Source organism: Cervus elaphus, chromosome 17 (assembly GCF_910594005.1).
Source record: "Cervus elaphus chromosome 17, mCerEla1.1, whole genome shotgun sequence".
Taxonomy (NCBI): Eukaryota; Metazoa; Chordata; class Mammalia; order Artiodactyla; family Cervidae; genus Cervus; species Cervus elaphus.
Genome location: NC_057831.1, coordinates 37144783 through 37171079, shown reverse-complemented (window position 1 = coordinate 37171079; position 26297 = coordinate 37144783). Strand labels below are relative to the sequence as shown.

The 26297-nt window shown below is 39.0% G+C and overlaps 1 protein-coding gene across 3 annotated transcripts in view; it reads right to left on the bottom strand.

Moving 5' to 3' along the window:
- The window catches only part of ABCG2 (ATP binding cassette subfamily G member 2 (Junior blood group)), a 130770-nt gene that overhangs the window by 84650 nt on the left and 19823 nt on the right, over nt 1-26297 (bottom strand). The window contains exon 1 of one of the 3 annotated variants that reach the window (XM_043871253.1): nt 25917-26052. The exons of the other annotated variants lie outside the window; for them this stretch is intronic. The gene's annotated coding sequence lies outside the window, so the exon portion shown is untranslated. Of the gene's footprint in view, nt 1-25916; nt 26053-26297 lie in introns of those variants that run through there. 3 annotated transcript variants of the gene reach the window in all.

The window sequence follows — 26297 nt, the reverse complement described above, 5'->3', positions numbered from 1 at the left end:
AAAAACCCATCCTAAAATTCACACGAACCTCAAGGGACCCCAAATACCCAAAGTAATCTTGAAAATGAAGAACAAAGTGGAGTTCTCACATTTTCTGATTTCAAAAATTGCAGGAGAGTAACATCAGCATCATGGCAGTATAAGATGCTTATTTCTCCCCCTCAATCTCCAGCTAGTAAGACATCCATAACTTGCCTCTGCTCAAACTACCAGGATGCTGGAGAGATCCACACATCTGTATATCTGAAGGTGGGTGGTTTGGAACACATAGAGAAGGTGGAACTAGGGTAACAGTGGAGGCAGTGCCTACAACCCAGCTTCTCTTCTGAAATGGCTAAGCCTGCAGTCCCAGAGAACCAGGTAGCATCTGTGGAGGCAGTGCATATGGCTTCCTGCTCATGGTAGACCCAGGCAGCAGTAGTGGCAGGGCCCATGACTCCGGTCCCTCAAGCCATGGTGGTGCCCGTGACCCTCATCCCCCTGCCCATGGTGTGCCTATAAACCTGACAACCCCAGGTGTGGTGGAGGCACCTGTGTGACCCCAGCTTCTCCCACCCAAACTCTCCTGCTGAGGCTAACTGTGCCAAGCCCCAGGCACAGTGGGGCACCCATCATCCCAGTGCCCCTGGCAGCAACGACAGTGACAGCAATGGCACCAACATCAGCAAGGCAGCAAAGAGCCCAGAGGCACAAGCAGGGACCACAGAGGCCACCTGTGACACCTCTGGCAAAGGCAGTGAAGGATGCAAAGTGCCAATATTGCCAGAGGCGGCTCAGCAAGAAAAATCAAAAACTTGTGCGATAGCACCATCTACTAAAAAACAGAAGACCTCTAATTAACAATCTGTTGAATTGTTAGAATCTAAGTAAACAAAACTTTACCTAAATTAGAAAGGGGTTTGCTACTTCAAATGCACCAGCAGAGAAACAACTCATCAAACACTGTGAAGAAACCCACAGTCACACAATATCACAAAAAGAAAATGACCAAACTTGAAGTCAAGGAAGATTGTGATCTAAATGAGAGAGAATTAAAAAATAGCCATCATGAAAAAACTCAACTGGCATGAGAAAGCTCAGAAGGCAGTTTAGTGAGCCTAGTAATAAAAGTAATGAGTGGACCAATACTTTACCAAAGACATTGAAACTTTTAAAAAAGGACCAAATGAACTGCAGAGCTAAAGAACTCAATAAATGAGACAGCGAATGCACTACAAGTATTGGGAAATTCCATTTTCTCACAAAGAAGAGAAAACTTGTGAGCTCAAAGAAATCTAGAAGTGATTTAGGCAGAAGAGGAGAAATCTGCCTAAGAGGAGAAATCTTAAGAAATTGAAGAAACTCTATCCAAATCCATTAGAGAAGGCAACATAAAGAAAATGGGTATCCCAGGAGAAGAGAGAGAACATGGAGCAGAAAGCTTATTTAAAGAAATAGCAGCTGAGAACTCCCAAAGCTGGGGAAGGAACTGGATATACAAGTCTCACCACTCCCCCCCAATAAAACCAAAAACATTAATTAAAAAAAATACATGAACTCCATGTTCACAGCAGCAATATTTACAATTGCCAAGATTTGGAAGCAATCTAAGTGTCCATGAATAGATGAATGGATAAAGAAGATGTGGAATATATATTCAGTGGAAAACTACAGTCATAAAAATAATCTTGCCATTTGCAACAACATGAGTGGATCTATAGGGTGTTATGCTAAGTGAAATAAATCAGACGGAGAAAGACAAATACTGTATACCCTCATGTATATGTGTAATCTAAAAAACAAACACAAAAATGAAAACAGACTCATAGACTCAGAGAACAAAGGGCGGTTGCCAGAATGGAGGGTGGGGGAAGAAATATTTTAGTATATGTGCTGCCGAAGCAAGCACATGGGGGAAGAAATAGACAGAAGAGATTAAGAGGTACAAATCTCAGGTTATAAAATAAATAAGCCATGGGGATGTAATATACAGTATATATGGTTAACAATATTGTAATAATTTTGAATGAGAGATGGTTATTAGACTTATCATGGCAATCATTTAATAATATATGCAAATGTCAAGTCACTATATAGTACACCTAAAACTAAATAATATTGTATACCAATTATATTTCAATTTTAAAAAACGGTACTGGGAAAAATAAATCTATGTGCAAAAGAATGAATATGGAAACTTTCTTTACACCACAGACAGAAAACTAATAAGATGGATAAAAGAACTAAACCTGAGAGCTAAAACTATAAAACTTTAGAAAGAAGCATAGGAGAAAATCATTCTAAGAATAGATTTGGCAATGATTTCTTCAATATGACACTATTGCTTACCTTACAGTACGCTTTCCCTCCTTGGACTATGACCACTACATGCCAATAGCAACCCTCAGACATTATGACCAGCAAAAAGGGTACCAGACATTTCTAAACATCGTCTGGGAGAGGGGCAGGGGGATGTACCGCTTTCACTTGAAACCACTGCAAGACTGAAAAAAGATTTGTGTGATGTTAATAGCATATTTTCAGAGTTGGAAGAGAAAACTTCATCTAGTGGGGTATCTTTCTTGACAACTATCCTTAACTTAGAAAGTTAAACTGGCTAACTGACCCTTTGGGAACTTTATTTATTTAAAAATTCTTTTTTAATATAAGAATTATGTATCTCGTTTCAAGTGATTCAAACAGTTCAGAAATTTTAAAAAATGAGTGAAAAAAAAAATTCACATCTCTTCATGGGATTTCCCAGGCAAAAAGACTGGAGTGGGTTGCATTTCCTTCTCCAGGGGATCTTCCTGACCCAGGGATTGAACCCACATCTCCTGCTTGGCAGGCAGATTCTTTATCATTGAGCCACCTGGGAAGCCTTTGTTGAATAGAAGTGACAAAAGCAGGCATCTTTGTCTCATTCCTAATTTTAGGGAAAAGGCTTTGTCTTTCACCATTGAGTAAGATGTTAGCTATGGATTTCACATATATGGCCCTTAGGTTAAGGAAGTATCCAACTACTTCCAGTTTGAGGTTTCTTTTTTTTTAATCATGAAAGGTACCGAATTTTGCCAAATGCTTTTTCTGCATCAATTAAGATGATCATGTAATTTCTTCCCTTCATTATGTTACCTTGGTGTATTACATTAATTTTCCTATGTTGAACCATCCTCATATTCCAGGGTTAAATCCCACCTGGTCATGGCATATAATCCATTTAATGTGGTGCTCAATTCAATTTGTGAGTATTATATTAAGAACATTTGCATCTATATTAACAAGGGATAGTGGTTTAATTTTCTTTAGAGTGTCTCTGTATGGCTTTAGTATCAGGGGGCTGTTGATTTCACAGATGAACTCAGTTCAGTTCAGCTCAGTCGCTCAGTGTGTCTGACTTTTTGTGACCCCATGAATCGCAGCATACCAGGCCTCCCTGTCCATCACCGACTCCTGGAGTTTACCCAAACTCATGTCCATCAAGTCGGTGATGCCATCCAACCATCTCATCCTCTGTTGTCCCCACTCCTCCTGCCCCCAATCACTCCCGGCATCAGGGTCTTTTCGAATGAGTCAACTCTTCACATGAGGTGGCCAAAGTATTGGAGTTTCAGCTTCAGCATCAGTCCTTCCAATGAACACCCAAGACTGATCTCCTTTAGGATGGACTGGTTGGATCTCCTTGCAGTTCAAGATGAATTAGGAAGATTCAATTTTTTGAAAGAGTTAGTTATTTAAATATTTGGTAGAATCTACCTGTCAAGCCATTTTGTCCATTGCTTTTCTTTGTTGGGGAGGTTTTTAATTACTGATTCAATCTCCTTCCTAGTTATAGGTCTATTCAGATTTTCTATTTCTTCATGAGTTGGTTTTGGCAGATTGTATTTTTCTAGCAATGTGTCCACCTTACCTAGGTTACCCAATTTGTTGACAAACAATCCTTCATAGTATCCTCTTATATTATCTTTATTTCTATAAAATTTATAGTAATGACCTCACTTTCATTTCTGATTTTAGTGATTTCTGTTTTTCCTTAGTCAATATAGTTAAAACTTTATTGATCTTTCCAAAAAAACAACTTTTTGCTTCATGGTATTTTTATACACAAAAATATACCTACTTATAAAATATGTTAGAGTACTTACTCCATAATTTTATAACTGCTACTTATGTATTTTTTTATAAGAGTGAGAATTAATTTTTAAGGCTAGTATCTCATTTTAAATAGGTAGTCAATAAATTCATTGCTAAATGAATGAATAAGTTTAAAGAGGTAAACAAAAAGGAATATACATAAATCACAAATGCAAATGAGGCATGGCGTAGTCTGAGGTAAATGTACAAAGTTAACCCTCAAATACTGAACACAATACAATTCCCTTATCAGCATTAGTTTTATTTCTTTGTTAGTATTTACAACAGTCATTGAGGTGGATTTCTATTTTTAAAGCCTGGTTTCTACAGAGTTTAGAGTTCTTCCTTACTCTTCTTTGAAGCTTAAACTGTTTTTTATCATGAGCCAGCAAATAAATCCCCAGTCTTATCAGGAAACATTGATTTTTTTGTACTCCCTGCCTTAACTGAACTTATGACTCCTGGTGTTTTTGTTTGTCCTCAAATTCAGCTATGCCTCCAGTGCTCCATAAAACCTTTCATACAGCATTGCAATTAAGTCATTCAAACATGTAGGAGTTTATTGACAGAATTAGAAGTGTTAATTCTGCTTAATTTTCAGGTCCTTTCCAACTCCATCACCCACGATTCTGCTAAAAATGAGATACTCAGTTTGCTGAGTTGAAATGCCACTCAAACACCTCCTACCAGTAGGTTGCAAATTATGGTTTAATAATCCTAGAATACCAAGAAAAGGCTTCAGGACTTCACAAATCTTTTATTTAAATATTGTTTTTAAACTATTTTATCCATTAAAACAAACAAACAAAAAAGAACAGACGAGTCACAGACTGACAGAAAATATTTGCAAACTGTATATCTCACAACAACCTCTATGATTGAGGTTGTTAATCCTCAATGATTCCCCCCTGCACCATAAATAATATTTATGCATTTTGGTTTCATTCTGTAAATGAAATTAAACATATAAATATTACCTATGCCTTTTAAAAAATGTATGGAGTAGAGGAACAATTTGTATTCAAAATATATAAAGAATCCTTACCACTCAATACCATAAGGTTGGTGCAAAAGTAACTATGGTTTTGCACTGTTGAAATTTGCTGTTTGAAATTGGAGTACATTCTTGAATAAATGTGGTTATGTTATACATCGTTTTAATGCACATTTCTCACTTTATGTTTTCTGCTAATGATTTATTACTTGCTGTTTATTTTATATTTATTTTGGACTAGGGAAAAGATGTTAGACAAAAAGTAAATTCAAGCAATTTTCTTATTCAAGTTCAAAATGGATCGTAAAGCAGCAAAGACAACTTGCAACACCAACAAGGCACTTGGCGCAGAAACTACTAAGGAATGCACAGTGCAGGGGTAGTTTAGGAAGTTTTGCAAAGGAGACGAGAGCTTGAAGATAAGGAGCACGGTGACCAGCCACTGGAAGTTGACAACAACCAACTGAGAGGATCATCACAGATCGGAGCTACAGAAGGAGCAGGGGCTACTCTCTAGGTGCAGTAGTTGTGGCGCCTGGGCTCTAGAGCACAGGCTCAGTAGTTGTGGTGAGTGGGCTTAGCTGCTCTGCGGTTGCTGTTTCAGCAGCAGGGTCAGCCAGAGAACTGTGTGAGCTCCACTCCTGTCTTGCCCGCATAGCTGGCAGAGTGACCTCATTTGCTAGTCAAGGAAGAAGTCTCCATAGTCTCATGGGTTTTTGCCCAAACCCATCCTTTGTATCACTTCTTTCCTTCTTTAACATACTTTAGTACATTATGATGTAACTGACTATCCCTTGTCACCACTTTATCAATGAGGTCAGCTACCTACCCCAGGGCCTGTTTCACACCTGCTTAGTCCAGCTGGTACAGCTCACCTGTATCTGCTTCAAAACACCATTGTTCACCTTATCAACTCCAGAAAAAAAGGAAGTTCTAAATCCCATGGAGTCAATCCCTCAAAAGCAGGTGGGGGAAAGTCCTGTGTAGTGTTACTACTTTGACTAAGAGACAAACAATTTTTACTGAGGTCAACTTTTACAGCAGTTTTGTAGAAGCAGCAAGTGTCCTCTCAGAAACAAAGATGAGAGTTTGTGAAAGATAGCAGTTCTTTGATTACATACTGTGTATAGTGAACCGGGAGCTAACTGTGGCTCGGATCATGAACTCCTTATTGCCAAATTCAGACTGCAATTGAAGAAAGTGGAGAAAACCACTAAACCATTCAGGTATGACCTAAATCAAGTCCCTTATGACTATACAGTGGAACTGAAAAATAGATTTAAGGGACGAGATCTCATGGACAGAGTGCCTGATGAACTATGGACGGAGGTTCGTGACATTGTACAGGAGACAGGAATCAAGACCATACCCAAGAAAAAGAAATGTGAAAAAGCAAAATGGCTACTGAGGAGGCCTTACAAATAGCTATGAAAAGAAGAGAAGTGAAAAGCAAAGGAGAAAAGGAAAGATATACCCATTTGAATGCAGAGTTCCAAAGAATAGCAAGGAGAGATAAGAAAGTCTTCCTCAATAATCAATGCAGAGAAATAGAGGAAAACAATAGAATGGGAAAGACTAGAGACCTCTTCAAGAAAATTAGAGATACCAAGGGAACATTTCATGCAAAGATGGGCCCAATAAAGGACAGAAATGGTAGGGACCTAAATGAAGCAGAAGATATTAAGAAGAGGTGGCAAGAATACACAGAAGAACTATACAAAAATGATCTTCACGGCCCAGATAATCACAATGGTGTGATCACTCACCTAGAACCAGACATCCTGGAATGTGAAGTCAAGTGGGCCTTAGGAAGCATCACTACAAACAAAGCTAGTGGAAGTGATGGAATTCCAGTTAAGCTATTTCAAATCCTGAAAGATGATGCTGTGAAAGTGCTGCTCTCAATATACCAGCAAATTTGGAAAACTCAGCAATGGCCACAGGACTGGAAAAAGTCAGTTTTCATTCCAATCCCAAAGAAAGTCAATGCCAAAGAATGCTCAAACTACCACACAATTGCACTCATCTCACACACTAGTAAAGTGATGCTTAAAATTCTCCAAGACAGGCTTCAGCAATACCTGAACAGTGAACTTCCAGATATTCAAGCTGGTTTTAGAAAAGGCAGAGGAACCAGAGATCAAATTGCCAACATCCACTGGATCATCAAAAAAGCAAGAGAGTTCCAGAAAAACATCTATTTCTACTTTATTGACTATACCAAAGCCTTTGACTGTGTGGATCACAATAAACTTGGAAAATTCTGAAAGAGATGGGCATACCAGACCACTTGACCTGTCTCTTGAGAAAACTATATGCAAGTCAGGAAGCAACAGTTAGAACTGGACATGGAACAACAGACCAGTTCCAAATAGGAAAAGGAACATATCAAGGCTGTATATTTCCACACTGCTTATTTAACTTATATTCGGAGTACATCATGAGAAACACTGGGCTGGATGAAGCACAAGCTGGAATCAAGATTGCTGGGAGAAATATCAATAACCTCAGATATGCCGATGACACCACCCTTATGGCAGAAAGTGAAGAAGAACTAAAGAGCCTCTTGATGAAAGTGAAAGAGGAGAGTGAAAAAGTTGGCTTAAAGCTCAACATTCAGAAAATGAAGATCATGGCATCTGGTCCCATCACTTCATGGCAGATAGATGGGGAGACAGTGGAAACAGTGGCTGACTTTATGTTTCTGGGCTCCAAAATCACTGCAGATGGTGATTGCAGCCATGAAATTAAAAGACGCTTACTCCTTGGAAGGAAAGTTATGACCAACCTAGACAGCATATTAAAAAGCAGAGACAAAAAAAAAAAAGCAGAGACATTACTTTCCCAACAAAGGTCCATCTAGTCAAGGCTATGGTTTTTCCAGTGGTCATGTATGGATGTGAGAGTTGGACTCTAAAGAAAGCTGAGCACCAAAGAATTGATGCTTTTGAACTGTGGTGCTGGAGAAGACTCTTGAGAGTCCCTTGGAATGCAAGGAGATCCAACCAGTCCATCCTAAAGGAGATCAGTCCTGAGTGTTCATTGGAAGGACTGATGTTGAAGCTGAGTCTCCAATATTTTGGCCATCTGATGCAAAGAGCTGACTCATTTGCAAAGACCCTGATGCTGGGAAAGATTGAGGGCAGGTGGAGAACGGGACGACAGAGGATGAGATGGTTGGATGTCATCACCGACTCAATGGACATGGGTTTGGGTGGACTCTGGGAGTTGGTGATGGACAGGGAGGCCTGGCGTGCTGTGGTTCATGGGGTCGCAAAGAGTCAGCCACAACTGAGCGACTGAACTGAACTGAACTGATAGTGAACTTACTTACTTAATGTCAAGTATTGTATCTAGCAAGCATGCCTTCAATTTTGTTGGGTATTGTAAGTCTTCCTTCTGGCAGCCATCCAAAGCCACAGAGAATGTCATCTGCAACTTGCCCATCAGCAAGAAAGCTTTGGGCTTCCCTGGGGGCTCAGTGGTAAAGAAGCTGCCTGCCAATGCAGGAGACACAGATTCTATCCCTGGTCCGGGAAGATCCCACATATGCCCCAGACCAACTAAGCCCGTGCGCCACAGCTGCTGAGCCTGTGCTCTCCAGCTCACGTGCCACGACTACTGAAGCCCGCTGGCCTAGAGACTGTACCCTGCAACAAGAAAAGCCACCGAAACGAGAAGCCCACACACTGCAACTAGGAAGTAGCCCCTGCTTGCCACAACTTGAGAAAAGCCCTTGCAGCAACAAAGACCCAGCACAGCCAAAAAAAAAACACAACACATAGCGTTATGTAGTGAAAACTTTGGACATCAGAAGAATTGTCCTCTGATACCATATGAACATTCCAGTTCAACATATAACACAATTCAGTACCAGTTATGCATTATTACATAGTACTTACGATGAATCAGCTCACAGGCCTCTCAATGACAAAATCACTTTCCATTTTTATCTTTGACTACAAGTTCTACAGCTATGTTCAGACACTGTTTACAGAAACACAGATCATGGATAGTTTTACACAGGCATTAGGACACCAGCTTTCAGACCATCTATCTCTCTCAGGTAAAGAGGGGGAGGAAGCAGAGGGGGTAAAACTGGCACCAGTAAGCATAAGTTTGTTGCAAGCTTTTTGAGGTGATAGAAAAGTTCTAAAATTAGATCAGTAATGGTTACACAACTCTATACATTTATGAAAATTCATTGTGTGGTATCCAAATTTCAATAAAGCAGTTTAAAGCCAATCAACAATAATATGTTCATTTTATATATAGTATATTATATACATTATTTATATTTTATATATATATTGTATATATATATATATATATATATGTTGTTGTTCAGCCACTAAGTCACCGACTCTGTGACCCCGTGAACTGCATCACCCCAAGCTCCTCTGTCCTCCACTATCTCCCACAGTTTGTTCAAACTAATGTCCACTGGGTCAGTGATGCTCTCTAACCGTCTCATCCTCAGTCACCCCTTCTCCTCCCGCCTTCAATCGTTTTAGCATCAGGGTCTTTTCCAGTGAGTCAGCTCTTCACATCAGGTGGCCAAAGTATTGGAGTTTCAGCTTCAGCATCAGTCCTTCCAATGAATATTCAGGGTTTATTTCCTTTAGGATGGACTGGTTTTGATATCCTTGCAGTTCAAGGGACACTCAAGTGTCTTCTCCAGCACCACAGTTTGAAAGCATATATGTGTATTTATCTATTCACTTAAGACATTTAAGAAATTGTGCAAAAACACACTTCCTGTGCCTTCTCATGTACTATCTACCACACTGGAAGCCTCTGTGTTAACTTGTGTCATTTTTATATGTATCTCAGAATAAATCTTCTCTTTTCATCTCTGTTTAATCAAAGAAAATCATAAAATTGCAAGATGAAAAAAACTTAAAAAACCTGAAGCTATCTCCGACTACTAGTCTCTGAATCAGATTTTTCTCAATATTGCACAGCCAAATTTAGAAATAAATTTATTTCAGAGACTTTCTGCAACTATAAAAAATTACTTTTGACACCATTTCTGTGCTCATCAAAAATACTGCTTTTACTAACTTCCTAATAAGTAAATATATAAATTTTAACATTTAAAAATACATTTTTAAAATATTGGAGCTGTGCATCTATTTTTAATTTTTAAAAATGTTTCTATTGTTAAAACAAAAAAGATCTAAACTCTCCTGGGCCACAGGTGGTACAAAAAGATCAAACTTAACTACACTTTTACTAGTACGGTGATTAGAAATAAGTTCAGTTTAAAAGAATACTTTATTATTGTCCTCTGAGGCTCCTGTGAAGGTAGATGGGATTTTACTTAGCAAAGTTTTGGGTTGTTTTTTTTTCTGCCATCAAAGTTTTAACTTCAAAAAACATTAAAGAATAACAAACTCAGGGTTCCATTTCCTCCTTTACCCAACATTTCTTAGAAACCTAGAATGCTCTCTCCTGCTTCCTCTTTCCTGTGGGCTGGAATTCAAACAGGACTGGCATTCCTATAGCTATCACTATCTTGGACAGTGAGATGACTCAGAATAGCAGCCACAGATGGCAAAGGAAAAAGATAGAAGGAATGTGAGTTCTTGAAACCAGGGAATTGCTATAATGTCTCCAGAATGCTTACCTCTGAATTTTTTGAACATGAGAGATAAACATCTACATAGTCAGAGAAAATCATAAAATTGTAAGATGAATGAGACAATATAATGACTGTTTTATATCGTTATATAGACTCATTCATCTTAAGAGCACACCGAGATCAGAATGGTGCTACAGAAGGAGCAGTAGGCCCAAAGTTCTCAGATTGGAAGCACTTGGCATCTCCATGGACCAGCAAGGTAAACAGACTAGGGTCTTTGTAATGGGAAGGAGAATGTTAGGAGATGGGGTGAGGGCTGATGGGGAGGCAGATGGTGTAGGCGCTAATGGCTCACTGGGTCTTTGAGTTTTTATTTAAATGTAAAAAGCCAGTAGAGGGTTTCAAGAAGAAAAGTGACTTGATTGATTTATATTTTAAAAGAATTTCTTTGCAGAAAATAGACAGATGTTAATGCATAAAAATCCTCATGGTAGATACATAACTATTTATTACAATATGCTCATATTTTTATGTGTGCTGTGCTCAGTCACTTCAGTCGTGTCCAACTCTTTGTGACCCTGTGGACTGCAGCCCATCAGGCTCCTCTGTCCATGGGATTCTCCAGGAGAGAATACTGGAGTGGGTTGCCATGCCTTCCTCCAGGGGATCTTCCCGACCCAGGGATCGAAGCGGCACCTCCTTGTCTCCTTCATTGCAGGCGATTCTTTACCACTGAACCACCAGGGAAGCCCATTTATTACAATATGCTTTACATTTTTACTTGTTTAAAATATTCTAGTACTGATTTTAAAAATAAAAGTCAACTATTTTACTGGCAAAAGAAGGGGGGGTTTATCTGGGAGTAGCAGAGAATTACAATTTGGGACAAAAAGTCATGGCAGAAACCATAGGCAAGCCCAATGAACAAAGGAAAGAAACATTGTTTTTAAAAAGAAACATTATTTTATGGAGAAAAGAGGGGATGTTGCAAGAGGGTGTTTTGAATCAAAGTCCCTTGGAGAAAAATGAGAGTTCAGAGTGATGATGCTTTCTCACTGACTGAGTTGCTAGGAAGTGGATTTCTTCTAAGAGGTGTGATACATATCTTTTCCTGGAGATGCTATGTATACTTTTTCCTTTTGGAGACTATAAATGATGAGTCTTTGTTGATGATTCTTTGGGGCTCTATCATTGGCATTTCTTCCTGTAATTGATGTGGAGTTGTCCTGCATGAAAGCTCCCCCTCTGCCCTCCCAGCTTCATTTTAGTGTCAGTTCAGTCACTCAGTCATGTCCGACTCTTTGCGACCCCACGGACAGCACGCCAGGCTTCCCTGTCCATTACTAATTCCTGGAGTTTACTCAAATTCATGTCCATTGAGTTGGTGATGCCATCTCATCCTCTGTTGTCCCCTTCTCCTCCCACCTTCAATCTTTCCCAGCATCAGGGTCTTTTCCAGTGAGTCAGCTCTTCGCATCAGGTGGCCAAAGTATTGGAGTTTCAGCTTTCAGCATCAGTCCTTCCAATGAATATTCAGAACTGCTTTCCTTTAGGATGGACAGGCTGGATCTCTCTGCAGTCCAAGGGACTCTCAAGAGTCTCCTCCAACACCACAGTTCGAAAGCATCAGTTCTTAGGCACTCAGCTTTCTTTATATTCCAACTCTCGCAACCATGCATGACTACTGGAAAAACCTCATTTTAGTGAGGTTTCACTTGTTAATTTTCATACTAGGTTATACAATTTCATGGAAAGCTTCACACAGTGACCTTTATTAACTTGCCGAAGCTAAAGCAGAACCACTGATAACTAGTTTTATTTTATTTTATTTTTTTTTTTTTTGATAACTAGTTTTAAAGTAACCTGTCAGAAAAACTAATGTGTTAACACAACGGTTTGTTCTATTAATACATAGAAATTAAAACTGGTCTAAAATAGTGTATGGAGGGCTCAGAGAGTACTATGTTCAAATCCTGTCTCTGGATTTCATTAATTCTGTGGATGAGCTCGAATAAATCATTTATCCTTCCTAACCTACCGAGTGCAATCATCTTTATATCTGAAGATTTTGTGAGGATGAAGTTTTTAGCCAATTTTCTGGCATAGAAGAATCATGTTCTATGATAAATGATAAATCACATCTTCTATGATTTATCACCTTCTATGATAAATGATAAGCCACATCTTTATCATTACTAGTCACAATTATTAGAGTTTAAGAATATTTAACTACATTTTCAACGTTAGACCAGGGCAACATGAAACACGCAATTCCTAAAGATGTTTTCCTCTGTCATAGGTTGAGACAGCTGATGCAAGCATTTTCCATTACTTGGATGAAACATCTCTCAAGCGTATACACTTATCTTTACTCTCATACCCAGAAGTGACTGCATAGGTGACCTGAGTACTTCTGTCATAGGAAAGAATGTCCCTTAAGAAAATCAATTAATTGTCATTTTGATTCAAGCTGATCACCTCAGATTCTTAAGTTTAAATGTCAGGAATCAGCAACTATGAGTTCCAACCTAGCACAAGTACACAGTGAAAAGATCCAATTTCCGAGCCTGCAAAGTGAAGCCAGCATAGTAACTAAGTTGTTCTTACCTCAGTACAGTTTAGTATTGGGGTCCAGGGCAGGCTACCACAGAATACGCCTCAATGGCATGATGATTACTCTGAATTAAAGTTCCATGAAAAACAGCTTGTGGGAAAAAATATTTTAAAAAACCTCAGACCCTCCTCTTTATCCCTTCAGCGGGAAATGAATCTCCCCCATGAAAGCTCCCTCCCTATACCAGGAGAATAGAAAGCAGTCTTGTCAAGAGAGTTAGGGAATTCGAGGCTAAGAAAGCTGCGTAAACTTTGTTATTTCTTCATTAATCTGATACCCCAAGCATAAACCCAATTGTTTTGTTAAATCTTTGCAAATAGTTATTTCTTGGTCTTGATATGATATATCAACAGCCTGCTTCAGTTGCTTCAGGGGGTACCATTTCTAGAGACCTTCATGCATACAAATTAAATTGTTTTATTCTCTTGTTAATCTGTCTTGTGTCAATTCAGTTATTAGACCAGTCAAAAGAACTCAAGAAATTTCCCCTTCCCCAATACTACCAAGTACTAATTATTTCTGCTTGAGCATCAATTAATCACTTTGCAACTAATTCGTACATAGAAACACATCAAAAAAATGTGTTTGCCATCACTGTTGAGGACAGAAATTGGCATTTAAAACCATTCAGGCAGACTCCCAATTTTCATTCAGATCCATAAAGACCTTGGAAGACATCACTCTTTCCTAAAAACAAACTTAAAAAATCAGTAATTTTTCTTAGATCTGTCAGAGAAGTGAGCACATGGGGCAAAGTTTCCCCTAAAATTGGATGTATAGAGAAAATCACAACTTACAGCAGAAATCCACAAACAAAACCTCTCTGAGAAGCAGTGCTAGGGTAGGAGAACCTGGACATAACTGATGAATTGTCAGAGACTCAGAGTGGACAAGTCTGTGAGTTAAAAATTCCAAAGGGTCCCCTCTCTTGTGAGTTTTACCTCCTGGAGTTCCCCCAGGTTCCCAAAGAAAAGATCAGAGAAAAATCCCCTTGGGCTTCCTGCAGGAAAAGCAACCATTTTGAAATACACCAAAGCATTCAGTTCTTAACAAAGCTTGCCCTCAACAGAAATTATTTCACCAGAGTCTAACTGCTCTGGGGAAAAGGAACTACCTAACCCCATCTAACCCTCTCCAGCCATCGTGTCTTATCTATGTTTGGGGGTGTGGAGATAAACAGAAGTACTTACAAAGTTCATAACCCAGGGTACAGGTTAACTAAACAACTGAGACCTAATCATAGGACTATGGAAAGCTTCTCCTCTCCATTATCTTACCATCACGTCACTTAAGACCTATTTATCAGAGTTCCTCTTACCCAGTAAATGCCTGGCTTTCAGCAAAAAATTTTAAGGCATACAAAAAGGCGAACAAAAAAAAAAAGTTTAAGAGACAGAGAAGGCATCAGAACCAGACTCAGATATGGCAGGGATGTCGGAATTATTAGACCATGAATTTAAAACAACTATGATTAATATGCTAAGGACCCTAATGGAAAAAAAAGTAGACAACATGCAAGAACCAATGTGCAATATAAACAAAGACAGAAATTCTAAGAGTCAAAAAGAAGTGTTAGAAAACAAAAACACTATAGTAGAAATAAAGAGTGCCTCTCATGGTTTATTAGTAGACTGACACAACTGAAGAAGAATCTCTGAGCCTGAGGTTATGTCAAAAGAAACTAAAGCAAAGAGAAAAGACTGAAAAAATTAAGAGTCTAGAACATTAAAGAACTGTAGCAGAACTATAAATATAGTAACATACACATAATGGGAATATCGAAAGAAGAGAGAAAGGAAAAGAAGCAATATTTGAAGCAATAAAGACTTAGAATTTCCCCCTATTAAGATCAGAAACCAAACCACACATCTTAGTCAGCCTGGGCTCCCATAACAAGATACTACAGATTGGATGACTTAAACAACATTTATTTTTCACAGTTCTGGAGGCTGAGAAGTACAAGATCAAGGTGCTGGCAGATTCCGTTACAATGAGACCTGGTGTCCTGGTTTGTAGGTGGACAATTTCTTGCTGTATTCTCCTACGGCAGACAGGAAAGAGAGTGACAGCAAGCGCTTATGGTTCTTTTTATAAAAGTACTAATCCTGTTCATGAAGGCTCCACCTTCATGACCTAATTACTTCTCAAAATCTCCACCTCTTAATACCATCACAAATGGGTTAGGATTTCAACATATGAATTTTGGGGAGATACAAACATTCAGTCCATGACATAATAAACCACAAGAAGCTCAGAGAACGTCAGGGAGAATAAATGTCAAATAAACTACACCTGGGCATGTCACATTCAAACTGCAGAAAATCAAAGACAAAGAAAAAAATCTTGAAAGAGGCCATAGGAAATGAGTATCTTACTAAAGAACTCTTAAAACTCAATACTAACAGAACAAACTTGTAACGGAGGAGATGCACATTTGATCCCTGGGTCAGGAAGATTCCCTGAAGAAAGTCATGGCAACCCACTCCAGTATTCTTGCCTGGGAAATCCCATGGACAGAGGAGCCTGGCGGGCTATAGTCCATGGAGTCGCAAAAGAGTCAGAGATGACTTAGTTAGTAAACAACAACAAAAAAAAAGAGAACAAACCACATTAAAGAAATGGACCGAACACCTGAACAAACACCTCACCAAAGAAGATATATACACAGGCAGCAAATAAGTATATGGAGAGATGTTCCACATCATGTCATTATGGAATTGCAAATTAAAACAAGAATGAGATACTGCTACACACCTATTAAAAAGGCCAATTCCAGCATGTTCTCTAACAGTCCAGTGGTTGGGACTCAGCTCTTTCACTAGAGGGGGCTGGTTTCAATCCCTGGTCAGGGAACTAAGATCCTGCCCACATCAGACGGCCAAAAAAAAAAAGTCAAGCTCTGAAACACTGACAATAGCAAATGCTGTATAGGAACTTTCATTCATTGTTGGTGGAAATTCAAATTCATACAGTCACTTTGGAAGACTGTCACAGTTTCTTATAAAATTAAACATACCCTTACTACCAGATCTAAGAATCACATTCCTCAGTATTTACCCAAATGAGCTGAAAAGTTAAGTTCTCACCAAAACTTGAACACAGATGATTAGAGCAGCTGTAGTCATAATTGTCATATTAAAAAGCAGAGATGTTATTTTGCCAACAAAGGTCTGTCTAGTCAAGGCTATGGTTTTTCCAGTGGTCATGTATGGATATGAGAGTTGGACTATAAAGAAAGCTGAGCCGAAGAATTGATGCTTTTGAACTGTGGTGTTGGAGAAGACTCTTGAGAGTCCCTTGGACTGCAAGGAGATTCAACCAGTCCATCCTAAAGGTGATCACTCTTAGGTGTTCATTGGAAGGACTTATGTTGAAGCTGAAACTCCAATACTTCGGCCACCTCATACGAAGAGCTGACTCATTGGAAAAGACCCTGATGCTGGGAAAGATTGAGGGCAGGAGGAGAAGGGGACGACAGAGGATGAGATGGTTGGATGGCATCACTGACTCAATGGACATGGGTTTGGGTGGACTCCGGGAGTTGGTGATGGACAGGGAGGTCTGGCGTGCTGCGGTTCATGGGGTCACAAAGAGTCAGACACGACTAAGCAACTGAACTGAACTGAACTAAATCATAATTGTCAAAACCTGGAAGCAACCAAGATATCCTTCAATTGGTGAATGGATAAATAAACTGTGGTAAAACCAGACAATGAAATACTATTCAGTTTCAAAAAGAAATGAGCTATCAAGCCACGAAAAGACATGGAGGAAACCTCAATGCATATTACTAAGTCAAAGAAGCCACTATGTAATGGCTACATACTGTATGATTCCAACTGCATAACATTCAGGGAAAGGTAAAAGTATACAGACAGTAAAAAGTCAGTGGTTTCCAGGTGCGGTGAGACAGGGAAGAATGTGGAGCACAGAGGATGTGTGACACTACAGTGAAGGCTGCATTTGTCAGAGTCCATGGATACCTAAAATGTACACCACCAAGAGTAAACCCTAATGCAAACAACGGACTTGGGGAGACGATGAGTCAGTGTAGGTTCACTGATTGGAATAAATGAACCACTCTGGTGGGGGATATTGATAATGGAGGAGAGTACGTTTGGGGTAGTGAGCAGAGGATATACAGAAAATCTATGTATCTTCCATTCAATTTTGCTGTGAACCTACAACTGCTTTTTTTCTTTTAATGTATTAAAAAATTAGGGGAAAAATTACTTTGAAAGTTGTGACTACATAGGTAAAACCATAACACATATCCAGTATTGATAGCTTATGGTGAATGATGACGGATTCATGATGTCTGAAGATGATTTAGCTTTGGGACCAGGGACTGGACTTGATCACTCAAGAGCATTTGTGTAGCAGAGTTTTATTAAAGTGAAAAAGGGACAGAGAAAGCTTCTGACATAGACATCAGAAGGGGGACAGAGAGCGCCCCACTCGCTAGTCTTAAAAAAGGGAGTTACATACTTTTTCAATAAATCAAAAGAATGTTTCAAGGTTGTATAGATCTTACTAGACCCACTCCCACAATTTACATTTTAAGATGACAGAATTAGAACTAACAGTAGAAAGATCTGACCAGACCCACTCCCATATAGATAACAAGATTAGTCAGAAGGTTCTTGTTAAGGAGAAATATGTCTTTGAGCAAGATACATTGTTATATTGACTAAGACATATAGAAAAGAAATTTGCCCTTTTCTCCTAGAGAGCCCCAGACCCTTTTCTCCTCCTCGGGGACCCCGGACTTCTTATCAACCTGCCTAGGAATTGACTCTCTCAGTATTCTAATAAATATTCTAAAAAGTGTGGTCTTAAAACATAGCAACAATATGAAAGAATGAAGAATTTCATTAAGTTTAAAAAGCTTTAAATTTAGACCAAAATAACAATTATATTACGGTCTCTCTCTCTCCCACAATTTAAAAAAAAAGCCTCCTCCAGTCAATGCTTAACCTAGGGTAAATTGTAGACTTCAGTCAGCAATCAGAAGAATTAGCTAATATGTAACCTAAATGCAGGGACATGATAATAACTCATTTTAAAGTTATCTAATCAACTACAATTCATGGTCAGGGCAAGAAGTCAACCTCTGCAGAAATCTCCAGTTCCAGGTCAGGCTACCTTACTAGCTTAGTGTTAAGGGTGACATAGTTTCCTTAGTGTTAAAGCATCTTTCTTTCTAGGAAGGATTGGGAGTAATTATAGAAATGTTTAAGATAATCAGATCCATGTTAATACTTTGATATTAAAGAATTTTTATGTCTTGTTTATACATAAAAAAAGAAATTTTATATATTTACATTATTTAATAGAATTTGACCCATTAGAGTGTGAGAGCAATCTTGTCAGTCTAGTTTCAAGTGTGTAATTAAATAAGTGATTTAGGCTTTTGATTTAAAGTTGAAATCCTACTAAGTTTATAGAAAATAATAGGATATTTAAAAGAACTACAGTTTATCATATTTATAATTTCAATTATTTGCTTCATATGCATTATTTGAGCAATTGGGAAAAGTTTGTTAAATTAGAAAACAGAAGTAACACAGTAGGTCTGAGTCTGCTATCCTTAGAAAGGCCTGCTCTCAAAATTGGCCCTTGGTTGGGATTTGGAAGTTAAGTCACAGAGTATTCCCATGCCACGGTTAACTGATAAGGATGGTCCACTTTGCCTAAACTGTTTGTGCAAGCAATATGATTTATGCAGAATGCCTGCTCACCTTCTGGGAGTCTGGAATTCTGGTGCATGTAAGGCAGAGCATGAATGCCTACATACTCAGCTCCCAATAAAAACCTTGGGGTTTAGGTCTATGGTTTCCCCGGGCTAAAATACTGCACACAAGAACAGGGACCTATTGCATAGCATGGGGAACTCTATTCAGTACTCTGCAATAACCTACCTGGGGAAAAAATATGAAAATGAATGGATTATATGTATATGAATAACTGAATCATTTTGCCATACACGTAAAACTAACAAAACATTGTAAATCAACTATACTCCAAAATAAAATTAACATTTAAAAAATATTGCACACATGTTGAAGAGTTTCTATTGCTGGGGGAGCAGCATGTACTATGTGACCCCTTGTGAGAGCGGAAAAGCATAGGAGAGCTTATAGATGGCGTCCTCCAGACTGTGCCTTTGTCTTCCCCTTACTATCTGTGTATCTTTACTATGTTCCTGTAATAAATCTTAGCTATGAGTAGACCTATACATTGAGTTCTGTAAATCCTTCCAGTGAATCTGAAGGTGAGGGCAGTCTAGGGGGTCCCCCAACACACTAGGGAAATTGAATATTTTTCCTCCACATACAAAGTATTTGGAAGTGTTAAATTAACTAAGTTTATAAATTAGATCAAACACCATTAAAAGATCTGTTAGAAGTAAATAATAAAATCTGCTAGACTTATAAATAAAGCAATAGCATTGGTAAATTGAATTTATAGACTTAAGGAAAACTAGAGCTTTGAATTTACAACTTTGATCACCAAATATTAATTTCTAAAACTCAAGTAAACTTTTGAAAGGGCCTTTCAGCTCCCCCAAAAGTCCCTTGAGGGGATCAAAATAGTTCATATTTAGTATATCTCATCAGCCCATAGCAGGCTGCTTGTTTTAGTCTCAGTGGAAGAAGGGCATTTGTTCAAATCAACCACAGTTTCATGTCACTTAGATTTCAGTTAAAAAGGAGCCTAGGATCCAGCCTTGTTTATACTACTTAATAGTTAACCACATTACACGATCTCACTTACAGAATCTGCTTCTAATGGTGATATTAAAATACAACTTTTATAAAAGCACCAGTAGGTAGGGAGTCCAACTGGACTCATGTAGTAGCTGGTAACTCCATGGTGTTAAAGACCCAGGAAAAGTTAATAAAAATTATCCTTTTAATACACTTTAAAACCTTTGACAGATTTCCCCAGTGGGTGATGAAGAGGGTGGCAGGAGTCTCCACTACAGCATCATGCCTGAAACTGCTAGAGTCCATGGGGTTGCGGAGAGTCGGACACGATGGACTAAGCACAGCACAGCAGTAAACACAGTAAATACGAATAAATGAATGAAGGAGCTAATGATTTAGTTGAAGGGATAAGATAAAAGCATCCCAAGGTGAAGTGATAATATGAGACAGTGGTTCTGAAGACATACAAGAGAAGAAAGTAAGTGATAAATTGCCAAATTAATGGTAATGAGATTAAGTGTTAAGATCTCAAAGTAAGAGATGCCTGCAGGCTACAGGGGTCAGAAAAGCTTCACAGAGGCAGTTGAAAAATACATTAGGTTTGAAGATGTAAGAATGGGAAAAGGTCTGAGAAGTAAGAGTGTGCCAAAAGATGAAAGTGAGAAAATAACATATGATAGTGAGATGCATGTTAACTCTCTCGCATTGCAGCCCAGCTCTTTAAAAAAGAAGAGAGGGAAGGGACTTCCCTGGTGGTCCAGTGGCTAAGATGCTATGCTCCCAAGGCAGGTGGCTCGAGTTCAATCCCTGGTCAGGGAACTGAATCCCCCATGCCACAACTAAGACCTCTCGCAGCCAAATAAATAAATATTTTAAAAAAAGAAGAAGAGTGAGGAATGGCCTCTAAGCCCCAGGTTCTGATGCCATGTTTCTCAGGCTCAGAAATTCAGACTTGATTCTTTCCATAGGGAGAACAATGAATGGTTTTTCAACAGTAATGATAGGTGAAATAGTTTGGTGGCTCTGGAATAAAGATTATACCAGGGATAAGGTGTAGGAGGGTTTAGGATGGATTAAAAGAGTGAGCATTGCTGGCAGAGAATACAGTAGCTGGAAAACAGTCCAGAAATAAAGTAATAACGGGCTAAACTAAGTCATATTTCTTAAGTATTGTAAAGGAAGAAGTGATAGGATAGATTACCACATCCAAAGGAAAGATAAGAGTATGTTTGTGAAAGTGAAGGAGGAGAGTAAATTTTCAGAATGAAGTATGTATCTGTGCATTGTTTATATTTTCATATCTTCTTTTTACACCAAATGAGTTGGAATTAGCATGTATATCAGAAGGTAGTGTGAAAAGAAAAGTTTAGATCCCTACTTTTCCAAGAGAGAAAAGAACATTTGCAACTCAAAATGTAATTGGAATGCATGCCCAAAAGGTTTAATGTTTATATATTTTAATATTAGAATCTTGGTTTTACCAAATAAAGCTCAGAGAGAGTCAAGAAGTTCATATCTAGAGGATAAACTGGCATATTGCAATCTGCTGAGGTCTCGGGAAGATTTTTCAAGACTTTGTAGAGAAGAGCCCAAGACACAAACAACTTTGGTGATTGTGTTTCAGGAAAGAGGCCAGGCTGTCTGGTTCTCTGCCAGTGCAAGTTGAAGGAAATAGATTTGGGGGCCATTTCCTAATGTGTTCCAACTGGTAGACGTGCTTCAGGAAAGGGTGAAGAGCCCCTGGCCAAGGAGGAAGCAGCTTTAAGAAAACAAAACCAAAACAAAGAACTGGCAGCACTCTTAAGAAGCTGAGTAGCACTGTTTAGGCCAGCCTGGCCTTCCTGTTCCATGGAATCACAAACATTCTGTATTTAACTGACAAATATTATAGCACCTTAAGATCTGGATTTCAAGCTTATTTCCATGCAGAACCAACTACTCTTAAAATTATGAAATCAAAGATTCCTATCAGCATCCTAATCCTCTAAAACCAGGCAATTATTCAATCTATTATGGAAAGAATAAAACATTTTTGATCAAAAGCAAACAAAATCCTCTATTCCTTCAAAACACTGCCAATCACCCCCTTTACTTGTAGGAAGCAGAATAATATAAAATGTCACTTTCTTGTTCTGCCAAAGAGGCCAACAGATCCAGAACCTAAAAGGTATTGAAGATGTACAAAACTACTATATACGCATGATACACGGGCAACTGTGGGTGAACAACTTTATGCTCACACTGCTGATTACTGACCATCTATAGCAAAATCATCCTTTGTACCCAAATGGTACACTGAGAAAATATAATCAATACCTGTTATTCTTGCAGCACAGGACTGCCTTGCTTGAGTTCTTTCTAGGTAGAGTATGTTGGCCCTTTCAGAAACAAACAATCCTTTCCTACTTGAAGAGAAGAAAACGATAGAAAAATAGAAGCTCTGCAAAGTGATTAAGGAAATATGTAATTATCTTTATTCAGTTATATTCTCTTTTCAGGAATAGAAATACTTTTGGCCCAGCTGCTGCTTTAGGGCTTTCTGGTGCAAAAACAAAGTAAGTATTTCTGGGTAATCTACAAAGATTCCCAAGTGGTGCCATGGTAAAGAATCCACCTGCCAGTGCAGGAAGTGCAAGAGACGTGGGTTCAAACCCTGGGTCAGGAAGATAACCTGGAGAAGGAAATGGCAACCTACTTCAGTATCCTTGCCTGGGAAATCCCATGGACAGAGGAGCCTGGAGGGCTACAGTCCAAGGAGTCTCAAGAGTTGGACATGACTTTGAGAGTAAAACAACAACAATTTCACTTTTGGGGATCTAATGTAAATGGTACTATGTCTTTAATGTTCACAGCTAGTATATAGGAAAGTGGTTGATGTTTAACATTGTCTTGCAACCTTGCTATATCATTTACTAGTTCTAGGAATTTTTGTTGTGTTGTTGTTGTTGTTGCTATTGTTTGTTTGAATTTTCTACATAGACAATTTTGTGATTTGCAACCCAAAACAGTTTTATCCCTTCCTAAATGCCATGACTTCTTGTCTTATTGCGTTGCTAGGACTTCCAGTGTGATCTTGAAAGTGTTGAGAGAGATCATCCTTGCCTTGTTCCTGATCTTGGTGAGAAAGCTGTTATCTTACCAGAAGTATGAAGTTGACTGTAGGCTTTTTGTAGATTTCTTTATCAAGTTGAGGGAGTCCTCGTCTATTCCTGGTTTGATAAGAGTCCTTAATCAAGAATCCATATTGCATTTCAGCAATTTTTTTAAAATCATCTTTTGATATGATCACGTATTTTTTTCCCCCTTTGGCCTGTCAATGTGACAGATTACAAAAATTCAGTTCAAAGGTTGAACCAGCCCTGCATACCTGAAATGGAGGCCATATTATGTACAATTTTGGATGAACAAACCCAAGAGAATGCACTTTTCATGGTAAACACCCTCTTCCAAGAACATAAGAGATGACTCTACACATGGAAATCACCAGACCGTCAATACCGAAATCAGACTGATTATATTCTTTGCAGTCGAAGATGGAGAACTTCTATACAGTGAGCAAAAACAAAACCAAGAGCGACTGTGGCTCGGATAGTGAATTACGTACTGCAAAGTTCAGACTTAAATTGAAGAAAGTAGGGAAAAACCACTAGGCCATTCGGGTATGACCTAAATCAAATCCCTTATGATTATACACTGGAGATGATGAATAGATTCAAGGGATTAGATCTGGTAGAGAGAGGGCCTGAAGAACTATGGACAGAATTTGTGACATTGTACAGGAGGCAGTGATCAAGATCATCCCCAAGAAAAAGAAATGCAAAAAAGGCAAAATGGTTGTCTGACAAGGCCTTACAAATAGCTGTGAAAAGAAGCAAAAGGAAAAGGAGAAAACGAAAGATAAAGAAAAGCAAGGAGAGATAAGAAAGGCTTCCTCAGCAATCAATGCAAGGAAATCGAGGAAAACAATAGAATGGGAAATACTAGAGATCTCTTCAGGAAAATCAGAGATACCAAGGGAACATTTCATGCAAAGATGGGCACAATAAAGAACAGAAATGGTAGGGACCTAACAGAACCATAAGATATTAAGAAGAGGTGGCAAAAATACATAGAAGAACTGTACAAACAAGATCTTCATGACCCAGATAATCATGATGGTGTGATCACTCACCTAGAGCCAGACATCCTGGAATGTGAAGTCAAGTGGGCTTTAGGAAGCATCACTACGAACAAAGCTAGTGAAGGTAATGAAATTCCAGTTAAGCTATTTCAAATCCTAAAAGATGATGCTGTGAAAGTGCTGCCCTCAATATGCCAGAAAATTTGGAAAACTCAGCAGTGACCACAGGACTGGAAAAGGTCAGTTTTCATTCCAATCCCAAAGAAAGACAATGCCAAAGAATGCTCAAACTACTGCACAACTGCACTCATCTCACATGCTAGCACAGTAATGCTCAAAATTCTCCAAGCCAGGCTTCAACAGTACATAAACAGAGAACTTCCAGATGTTCAAGCTGGACTTAGAAAAGGCAGAGGAACCAGAGATCAAATTGCCAACATCTGTTGGCTCATAGAAAAAGCAAGACAGTTCCAGAAAAACATCTACTTCTCCTTTATTGGCTATTCTAAAGCCTTTGACTGTATGGATCACAACAAATTGTGGAATATTCTTCAAGAGATGGGCATACCAGGCCACCCGACCTGCCTCCTGAGAAACCTCTATGCATGTCAGGAAGCAACAGTTAGAACTGGACATGGAACAACAGACTGGTTCCAAGTTGGGAAAGGTGTACATCAAGGCTGTATATTGTCACCCTGCTTATTTAACTTATATGCAGAGTACATCATGAGAAACACTGGGCTGGATGAAGCACAAGCTGGAATCAAGATTGTCGGGAGATATATCAATAACCATATGCAGAGGACACCACCTTTATGGCAGAAAGTGAAGAAGAACTAAAGAGCCTCTTGATGAAAGTGAAAGAGGAGAGTGAAAAAGGTTCGCTTAAAGCTCAACATTCAAAAAACTAAATTCATGGCTCCGGTCCCGTCACTTCATGGCAGATAGGTGAAACAATATATTTTATTTGGGGGGCGGGGGGGGGGGTTCGAAAATCATTGCAGATGGTGACTGTAGCCATGAAATTAAAAGATGCTTAACTCCTTGGACGGAAAGTTATGACCAACCTAGACAGCATATTAAAAAGCAGACACATTACTTTGCCAACAAAGGTCTGTCTAGTCACAGCTTTGGTTTTTCCAATAGTCATGTATGGAGGTGAGAGTTGGACTATAAAGAAAGCTGAGCGCCAAAGAATTGATGCTTTTGAACTGTGGTGTTGGAGAAAACTCTTGAGAGTCCTTTGGACTGCAAGGAGATCCAACCAGTCCATCCTAAAGGAGATCAGTCTTGAATATTCATTGGAAGGACTGATGCTGAAAAGATTGAAAAAAAAAAAAAAAAACCCCAATATTTTGATCACCTGATGTGAAGAACTGACTCATTAAAAAAGACCCTGATGCTAGAAAAGATTGAAGGTAAGAGGAAAAGGGGACAACAGAGGATGAGATGGCTGGATGGCATCACTGACTCAATGGACATGAGTTTGAGTAAACTCCAGGAGTTGGTGATGGACAGGGAGGCCTGGCGTGCTGCAGTCCATGGGGTCACAAAGAGTCGGACACCACTGAGCAACTGAATTGAACTGAACTGAACACAGAGTAAGAATCCTACAAAACTGCCCCAGTTCACCAGTCGAGTAAGAATCCTACAAAACTGCCCCAGTTCACCAGTCGCAAGTCCCAGGTTTCCAGCCACAAATCAGGTGTTCCCACGATTCCTCCTCAAGTATGATAATTTGCTGGAACAACTCACAGAAATTGGGAAAATGGTTTACTTACTGGTTTACTATAAAGGATACAACTCAGGATCAGCCAAATAGAAGAGATCCATAGGGCCAAGACGGAAGAAGCAGCATAGAGTTTCGTGCAGTCTCTGGCTGCACCCCCACCTCTCAGCACCTTGATGTGTACACCAACCTTGAAACTCTCTGAACTCTCTCTTAAATTAGGGGGTTTTAGGGAAGTTCTGTTACGTAGGCATGATCGATTAAATCAATGGTCAACAGTTACTGATTAACCCAACTTTCAGCATTCTATCCTCCTGGAGGTTGAGACTGAAAGTTCAACCCTCTAATCCCATGGTTGGTTTCTCAGGCAACTACCCCCATCCTCAAATTCTATGGTGGCTGGCTAGTAGAAGCTGATGGTATGTTTTCAAGA